The following is a 9,955-nucleotide window of genomic DNA, read 5'->3' as shown; positions in this document are numbered from 1 at the left end:
CAATATAAAAATGAGCTTTTAGTGATTTTAAAGGAATGTATACTTTTGATTGATTAATCAAGGTTGAGGCATTTTGGAAGAGTTAGAAAAATGGGTTCTAAAAAGAAACCTGAAAGTGGTTTGATTCAAATGAACCGGTTCCGTTTCAAATGAGTTGATTTTTGGACCGGGTTGGAACTTGTGATTTTGTATGGCCGGTTTTATAGTAAATTCAGTTTTATTTACTTGAACCGAGAAATCTATGATTTTAAGAGTTTCAATGAATTTTAAGGAATTGATATAGGTTGACCTTCCCTAAAGACTTGGGACTCTGCCGAGAAACTTTTGATATAAAATCCCATTGTTGGATGGGTGATTTTGAATGCTTTGAAATAATCCTTAACTTGCCATGGTTTGGAAGTTTGGAAAGAGAATGCCGAGAGTGGCTCTGTTTTAAAAAGGGAACTCACTTTGAGTAAATTTGGCTTATGAGCCTGAGATGATTTGAGAAATGAGATTTCTAAAAGCCAAGGCTAAAAAGAGTCGAAACTTGATTTCAAAGTGAAATGAATTGAGAAAATGATTTATGGCTTAAATGCCGATTTCATAAATTTGATGATTTTGAATGTGGAAGTGCTGTTTTGTTGAGAGCCGGATTGGCTGTGTATGTTTATACATATTGATTGGTTCTGGATTGAACCGTGAGCCGGAATGGCTGTGTATGATATGAATATTGGCTGGTTCTGGAATGAACCGTGAGCCGGATGGCTGAGATGGATGGTGATCCATGGATGAGATTGAATGCATGTTTATGCTGAATCACTGATAAATGTGAATGTTGCACTTCCACTATCTGAGATACGGGTTTCCCTGGGTAGTAGCAGTGGCTAGCCACCATGTGCTCCAGGTTGAGACTTGATACTCTGTTGACCCTATGTCGTAAGTGTGGCCGGGCACTGTGAAAGTCCCGGATGAGCTCGCCCCCGAAATATTCACCAGTGAGGGTGATGGATATGGATCATGTTTATGATCAAGTTTATAATGAGTATAACTCGAGTTGGGGATGCGCGACAGAGGGACAGTCCAATGGTTAGCTACCAGGACTTGTCGGGTTGGCTCTATAACCGACAGATGATATCATCAGCCACTAGGGACAGGCATGCATCATATGCATCTATGTGACATTGTTTGGGTGTGCATATTGTACTTGGTTTGCCTATGTGATTAATTGCTAATTGTCCTACTTGCGATAACTGTTTGTTTGTGCTTGCATCTTCCTATCTGTGTTTGCAACTGGGACTCTGTTGGATTGTGGTGATTTGGTTGAAGGTTAGATGGTTTGGGCCTAGGGCCATGATTGGATTGTTTGGGCCTAGGGCCGTGGTTGGAATGAGATGAACTGATGGTTGATTCCGGTTTTGTGTTTCTGGTTTGGAATAAAATATGAAAAGCTATTTTGGTCCCGCATAGATAAACCGTTTTGAAAGGCTTTTGAGTTTTTGAGAATTGAATGGTTCCTCTTTCAGAAAAGATTTCTGACTTTACTTTTATTGTAAACTGTTGTTTTTGAAAAGAGGCATAGGACGGTTATTAATCACTGGTACGGTTTATCTTCATGTATCCTATTACAGTAATTCCCAAAAACCCTCTACTGAGAACCCTTTCGAGGATGATGTTCTCACCCCCTACATTTTTCCCCTTTCAGGAATTGGGCGCAGAAGTTATGAAGAGTTTAATTATTTGTTATTGAGATGCTCTGTATTGCTTTAGATTATTATTTTGTACCCTCGCTCTTATCTTGATATATTCTATAAGAGGGATAGGAATTGTATTGGTTAATGTTTGTAATATTGCTTATATATATGTATGTATATATATATGGATGTATCTTTAAGAGTTTTTGTAAGTTGTATGGTTTCTATGGATGTACGTTATCGAACGAAAGTATTTTTGGGAACGGTATTTGTGGTAAAAAGTTTTAAACAGGCTCATATTTTAATATTAAATAGTATAAGTGTCGTCGTAATGTCCGAGCTATCAGAGTTGCGCAGCCGGAAGCGTGAGCTTTGGTAGTTAGGGTGTTACATTATGATATCAGAGCAGTTCTTCCTGTAGAGCCTGAGGAATGGACTGACTATGCTTCAATTGCATACTCTGAGTGTTTGTCATGTAATAGGTCTTGTCGAATGACGAGAATTAGAGCTTTATGCACATGACGATCTATTGATTAACGCTGTTAGTCTTGCATTGCATAATTCTTGGTATTAAGTTTGGCCGGCTTAATACTAGTGAGTTATGTACATGAAAGCACTAATGGGTTATCATAGATAATATATGAGTTTTGAGTAAAGCGAATCGCGGGTTTTGGGAACGCTAGAAACTATTTCTCGAGGCTATTCAGTTGTGTATCTTGAATTCTATTCGAGTCGACCTGTTCTTTCATGTTCTAACTTGAAGTTCTTGTTTGCTAATCCTTTTGAAAAGTAGTTTGATTTTTCAACTCTATTCCTCTATCCATATGCATTCTTGTTTGACCTTAAGTGCATATGCTGCTTTAAGATCCTTGTTGCATCTATCTTCCTCTGTTTGAGTTCTTCTTGATTCAAGTATTCTTTGATATAGCCTTGAACCTGTCTTAATGTGCTGTGACTTTTAACTCCGGGTTCCGAATTCATTCTTAAAGAACTTGTTGATTCAGTTTTCCTCTTATTTGACAGTTATTACAGCTAATTTTGAGATTTTCACAAAAGTTGCTGTTGATTTGATATATACTTATCTACACATGTGGAACTTGAAGATTTCTCATACAGTTTAATGATTATTTATTTCTAATACATCGCCTGTGCGTTTACTGGTTTACGGAACTACATTTACTTTAAAATACAATTTGACTTTCTAGTAATTTTACTATGGTTCCAACGCACATCTTTATTTGCTTAGGTATTTGGATATTTTTCAAAATTTTGGAAAGGAAAGCTTTTTCACTTTTATCCCAGTTGAGTCTCATTTGATAAGTGGTGCGCGAAATTGTGAACAATACTTTTCACAACTCTCATAATCCCCGGTCATGAACCCCAAAAACTTGGTGTTCAATCCCATGGCATTACACAACTTCGCACAACTAACCAGCAAGTGCACTGGGTCGTCCAAGTAATACCTTACGTGAGTAAGGGTCGATCCCACGGAGATTGTTGCTATGAAGCAAGCTATGGTCATCTTGTAAATCTCAGTCAGGCAGACTCAAATGGATATGGTGATGAACGAAAATAACACAAAAGATAAAGATAGAGATACTTATGTAATTCACTGGTAGGAACTTCAGATAAGCGCATGAAGATGCCTTCCCTTCCGTCTCTCTGCTTTCCTACTGTCTTCATCCAATCCTTCTTACTCCTTTCCATGGCAAGCTTATGCAAGGGTTTCACCGTTGTCAGTGGCTACCTCCCATCCTCTCATTGGAAATGTTCAACGCACCCTGTCACGGCACGGCTATCCATCTGTCGGTTCTCAATCAGGCCGGAATAGAATCCAGTGATTCTTTTGCGTCTGTCACTAACGCCCCGCCCTCAGGAGTTTGAAGCACGTCACAGTCATTCAGTCATTGAATCCTACTCAGAATACCACAGACAAGGTTAGACCTTCCGGATTCTCTTGAATGCCGCCATCAGTTCTCGCCTATACCACGAAGACTCTGATCTCACGGAATGGCTGGCTCGTTTGTCAGGCGATCATTCGGTTGTCAGGCGATCAACCATGCATCGTGTTATCAGGAATCCAAGAGATATTCACTAGAGCTTTGATTGCTTATAGAACAAGAATGGTTGTCAGTCACCTTGTTCATGAGTGAGAATGATGATGAGTGTCACGGATCATCACATTCATCAAGTTGAAGAACAAGTGATATCTTGGACAAAGAACAAGCGGAATTGAATAGAAGAACAATAGTAATTGCATTAATACTCGAGGTACAGCAGAGCTCCACACCTTAATCTATGGTGTGTAGAAACTCCACCGTTGAAAATACATAAGAACAAAGTCTAGGCATGGCCAAATGGCCAGCCTCCCAATGAGGGTTCAATCATAAAACATGATCAAAAGCCTCTAAATACAATAGTAAAAGGTCCTACTTATAGAAAACTAGTAGCCTAGGGTGTACAGAGATGAATAAATGACATAAAAATCCACTTCCGGGCCCACTTGGTGTGTGCTTGGGCTGAGCAATGAAGCAATTTCGTGTAGAGACTCTTCTTGGAGTTAAACGCCAGCTTTTATGCCAGTTTGGGCGTTTAACTCCCATTTAGGTGCCAGTTCCGGCGTTTAACGCTGGAATTTCTTGAGGTGACTTTGAACGCCGGTTTGGGCCATCAAATCTTGGGCAAAGTATGGACTATCATATATTGCTGGAAAGCCCAGGATGTCTACTTTCCAACGCCGTTGAGAGCGCGCCAATTGGGCTTCTGTAGCTCCAGAAAATCCACTTCGAGTGCAGGGAGGTCAGAATCCAACAGCATCTGCAGTCCTTTTGAGTCTCTGAATCAGATTTTTGCTCAGGTCCCTCAATTTCAGCCAGAAAATACCTAAAATCACAGAAAAACACACAAACTCATAGTAAAGTCCAGAAAAGTGAATTTTAACTAAAAACTAATAAAAATATACTAAAAACTAACTAGATCATACTAAAAACATACTAAAAACAATGCCAAAAAGCGTACAAATTATCCGCTCATCACAACACCAAACTTAAATTGTTGCTTGTCCCCAAGCAACTGAAGATCAAATAAGATAAAAAGAAGAGAATATGCAATGAACTCCAAAAACATCTATGAAGATCAGTATTAATTAGATGAGCGGGGCTTTTAGCTTTTTGCCTCTGAATAGTTTTGGCATCTCACTTTATCCTTTGGAATTCAGAATGATTGGCTTCTTTAGGAACTCAGAATCCAGATAGTGTTATTGATTCTCCTAGTTAAGTATGATGATTCTTGAACACAGCTACTTATTGAGTCTTGGCCGTGGCCCAAAGCACTCTGTCTTCCAGTATTACCACCGGATACACACATGCCACAGACACATAATTGGGTGAACCTTTTCAGATTGTGACTCAGCTTTGCTAAAGTCCCCAATTAGAGGTGTCCAGGGTTCTTAAGCACACTCTTATTGCCTTGGATCACAACTTTATTCTTTCTTTTTCTTTCTTTTTCTTTTTTTTTTCTTTTCTTTTTTTTCGGTCTTTTTTTTTTCGCTTGCTTCCCTTTTTTTTTTGTATTCACTGCTTTTTCTTGCTTCAAGAATCATTTTTATGATTTTTCAGATCCTCAGTAACATGTCTCCTTTTTCATCATTCTTTCAAGAGCCAACATCCATGAACCACAAATTCAAAAGACATATGCACTGTTCATGCATACATTCAGAGAACAAAAGTAATGCCACCACATCAAAATAATTAAACTGCTATAAAATTCAAAATTCATGCAATTCTTTTTCTTTTTCAATTAAGAACAAAATTTTTTATTTAAGAAAGGTGATGGATTCATAGGACATTCATAACTTTAAGGCATAGACACTAAGACACTAATGATCACAAGACACAAACATAGATAAACATAAGCACTAAAATTCGAAAAACAGAAGAATAAAGAACAAGGAGATTAAAGAACGGGTCCACCTTAGTGATGGCGGCTCTTTCTTCCTCTTGAAGATCCTATGGAGTGCTTGAGCTCCTCAATGTCTCTTCCTTGTCTTTGTTGCTCCTCTCTCATGATTCTTTGATCTTCTCTAATTTCATGGAGGAGAATGGAGTGTTCTTGGTGCTCCACCCTTAGTTGTCCCATGTTGGAACTCAATTCTCCTAGGGAGGTGTTTACTTGCTCCCAATAGTCTTGTGGAGGAAAGTGCATCCCTTGAGGTATCTCAGGGATCTCATGATGAGAGGGGTCTCTTGTTTGCTCCATCCTTTTCTTGGTGATGGGCTTGTCCTCATCAATGGGCGTATCTCCTTCTATGTCAACTCCAACTGAATAACAGAGGTGACAAATGAGATGAGGAAAGGCTAGCCTTGCCAAGGTGGAAGACTTGTCCGCCACTTTATAGAGTTCTTGGGCTATAACCTCATGAACTTCCACGTCTTCTCCAATCATGATGCTATGAATCATGATGGCCCGGTCTAGAGTAACTTCGGACCGGTTGCTAGTGGGAATGATTGAGCGTTGAATGAACTCCAACCATCCTCTAGCCATGGGCTTGAGGTCATGCCTTCTCAATTGAACCGGCTTGCCTCTTGAATCTCTCTTCCATTGTGCGCCCTCTTCACATATAACTGTGAGGACTTGGTCCAACCTTTGATCAAAGTTGACCCTTCTTGTGTAAGGATGTTCATCTCCTTGCATCATGGGCAAATTGAATGCCAACCTTACACTTTCCGGACTAAAATCCAAGTATTTCCCCCGAACCATAGTAAGATAATTCTTTGGATCCGGGTTCACACTTTGATCATGGTTCTTGGTGATCCATGCATTGGCATAGAACTCTTGAACCATCAAGATTCCGACTTGTTGAATGGGGTTGGTAAGTACTTCCCAACCTCTTCTTCGGATCTCATGGCGGATCTCCGGATATTCACCCTTTTTGAGTGAAAAGGGGACCTCGGGGATCACCTTCTTCAAGGCCACAACTTCATAGAAGTGGTCTTGATGCACCCTTGAGATGAATCTATCCATCTCCCATGACTCGGAGGTGGAAGCTTTTGCCTTCCCTTTACTCTTTCTAGAGGTTTCTCCGGCTTTGGATGCCATAAATGGTTATGGAAAACGAAAAAGCAACGCTTTTACCACACCAAACTTAAAAGGTTTGCTCGTCCTCGAGCAAAAGAAGAAAGAAGAGAGTAGAAAAAGAAGAAATGAGGAAGAGGGAGATGGTGGTGTATTCGGCCATTATGGGTGGGTTTGGGAGGGAAAGTGGTTTGAATTTGAAGGGTGAGGTTGGTGGGGTTTTGTGAAGGATGGATGTGAGTGGTAAAGAGAAAGATGGGATTTGATAGGTGAAGGGGTTTTGGGGAAGAGGTTTTGAAGTGATTGGTGAATGGGGGAAGAAGAGAGAGGGTGGTGGTGGGGTTGGTGGGGGTCCTGTGGGGTCCACAGATCCTGTGGTGTCAAGGAAAAGTCATCCCTGCACCAAATGTTGCTCAAAATCACGTTTTGAGCCATTTCTGGCGTTAAACGCCGGGCTGGTGCCCATTCATGGCGTTTAACGCCAGTCTGGTGCCCCTTTCTGGCGTTAAACGCCCAGAATGGTGCCAGACTGGGCGTTAAACGCCCAACAGCTAACCTCACTGGCGTTTAAACGCCAGCAACATCTTCCTCCAGGGTGTGCTATTTTTCTTCCTGTTTTTCATTTTGTTTTTGCTTTTTTCATTGATTTTGTGACTTCTTATGATCATCAACCTACAAAAAAAAGATAAAATAACAAAAGGAAATAGTTAATTATAAAACATTGGGTTGCCTCCCAACAAGCGCTTCTTTAATGTCATTAGCTTGACAGAGGGCTCTCATGGAGCCTCACAGATATTCAGAGCAATGTGGGAACCTCCCAACACCAAACTTAGAGTTTGAATGTGGGGGTTCAACACCAAACTTAGAGTTTGGTTGTGGCCTCCCAACACCAAACTTAGAGTTTGACTTTGGGGGCTCTATTTGTCTCTGATTTGAGGGAAGCTTTTCAAGCTTCCTCTCCATGGTGACAGAGGGATATCCTTGAGCCTTAAACACCAAGGATTTTTCATTCACTTGAATGATCAGTTCACCTCTATCAACATCAATCACAGCCTTTGCTGTGGCTAGGAAGGGTCTGCCAAGGATGATGGATTCATCCATGCACTTCCCAGTCTCTAGGACTATGAAATCAGTAGGGATGTAATGGTCTTCAAATTTTACCAAAACATTCTCTACAAGTCCATGAGCTTGTTTTCTTGAGTTGTCTGCCATCTCCAATGAGATTCTTGCAGCTTGTACCTCAAAGATCCCTAGCTTCTCCATTACAGAGAGAGGCATGAGGTTCACACTTGACCCTAAGTCACACAGGGCCTTTTTAAAGGTCATGGTGCCTATGGTACAAGGTATGGAAAACTTCCCGGGATCTTGTCTCTTTTGAGGTAATTTCTGCCTAGACAAGTCATCCAGTTCTTTGGTGAGCAAGGGAGGTTCATCTTCCCAAGTTTCATTTCCAAATAACTTGTCATTTAGCTTCATGATTGCTCCAAGGTATTTAGCAACTTGCTCTTCAGTGACATACTCATCCTCTTCAGAGGAAGAATACTCATCAGAGCTCATGAAAGGCAGAAGTAAGTCCAATGGAATCTCTATGGTCTCATTTTGAGCCTCAGATTCCCATGGTTCCTCATTTGGGAACTCATTGGAGGTCAGTGCACGCCCATTGAGGTCTTCCTCAGTGGCGTTCACTTCCTCTCCTTCCTCTCCAAATTCGGCCATGGTTATGGCTTTGCACTCTCCTTTTGGATTTTCTTCTGTATTACTTGGGAGAGTACTAGGAGGGAGTTCAGTAACTTTCTTGCTCAGCTGTCCCACTTGTGCTTCCAAATTCCTAATGGAAGACCTTGTTTCAGTTATGAAACTTTGAGTGGTTTTGATTAGATCAGAGACCATGGTTGCTAAGTCAGAGGGGTTCTGCTTAGAATTCTCTGTCTGTTGCTGAGAAGATGATGAAAAAGGTTTGCTATTGCTAAACCTGTTTCTTCCACCATTGTTGTTGTTGAAACCTTGTTGAGGTCTTTCTTGATACTTCCATGAGAAATTTGGGTGATTTCTCCATGAAGAATTGTAGGTGTTTCCATAGGGCTCTCCTAGGTAATTCACCTCTTCCATTGAAGGGTTCTCAGGATCATAGGCTTCTTCCTTAGATGAAGCATCCTTAGTACTGCCAGGTGCATTTTGCATTCCAGACAGACTTTGAGAAATCAAATTGACTTGCTGAATCAATATCTTATTCTGAGCCAGTATGGCATTCAGAGTATCAATCTCAAGAACTCCTTTCTTCTGACTAGTCCCATTGTTCACAGGATTCCTTTCAGAAGTGTACATGAATTGGTTATTTGCAACCATTTCAATGAGCTCTTGAGCCTCTGTAGGCGTCTTCTTCAGATGAAGAGATCCTCCAGCAGAGCTATCCAAAGACATCTTGGATAGTTCAGAGAGACCATCATAAAAAATACCTATGATGCTCCATTCAGAAAGCATGTCTGAGGGACATTTTCTGATTAATTGTTTGTATCTTTCCCAAGCTTCATAGAGGGATTCTCCATCCTTCTGTCTGAAGGTTTGGACTTCCACTCTAAGCTTACTCCATTTTTGAGGTGGAAAGAACTTTGCCAAGAAGGCATTGACTAGCTTTTCTCAAGAGTCCAGGCTATCCTTAGGTTGTGAGTCCAACCATATTCTAGCTCTGTCTCTTACAGCAAAAGGGAATAGCATCAGTCTGTAGACCTCAGGGTCAACCCCATTAGTCTTGACTGTGTCACAGATTTGCAAGAACTCAGCTAAAAACTGATGAGGATCTTCCATTGGAAGTCCATGGAATTTGCAATTCTGTTGCATTAGAGAAACTAATTGAGGCTTAAGCTCAAAGTTGTTTGCTCCAATGGCAGGGATAGAGATGCTTCTCTCATAGAAGTCGGGAGTAGGTGCAGTAAAGTCACCCAGCACCTTCCTTGTATTGTTGGCATTGTTGTTGTTTTTGGCTGCCATGTGTTCTTCTTCTTTGAAGAATTCGGTCAGGTCCTCAACAGAGAGTTGTGCCTTAGCTTCTCTTAGCTTTCGCTTCAAGGTTCTCTCAGGTTCAGGGTCAGCTTCAACAAGAATGCCTTTGTCTCTGCTCCTGCTCATATGAAAGAAAAGAGAAAAAGAAAATGTGGAATCCTCTATGTCACAGTATAGAGATTCCTTGAGGTGTCAGAGGAAACGAAAAA

The 9,955-nt window shown here is 40.8% G+C and overlaps 1 non-coding gene across 1 annotated transcript; it reads left to right on the top strand.

The window, feature by feature from the left end:
- Window positions 1-9,221: 9,221 nt before the first annotated feature.
- Window positions 9,222-9,329, top strand: LOC130977583 (small nucleolar RNA R71). The gene has a single exon (XR_009085269.1). It is a non-coding gene; the product is annotated as a small nucleolar RNA R71 (small nucleolar RNA).
- The last annotated feature ends 626 nt before the right edge of the window (window positions 9,330-9,955 follow it).

The sequence above is a fragment of the Arachis stenosperma genome, chromosome 4, assembly GCF_014773155.1.
Source record: "Arachis stenosperma cultivar V10309 chromosome 4, arast.V10309.gnm1.PFL2, whole genome shotgun sequence".
In the NCBI taxonomy this organism is placed as follows: domain Eukaryota; kingdom Viridiplantae; phylum Streptophyta; class Magnoliopsida; order Fabales; family Fabaceae; genus Arachis; species Arachis stenosperma.
The sequence above is the reverse complement of the archived record's forward strand: the minus strand, read 5'-3'. Positions and strand labels throughout refer to the sequence as shown.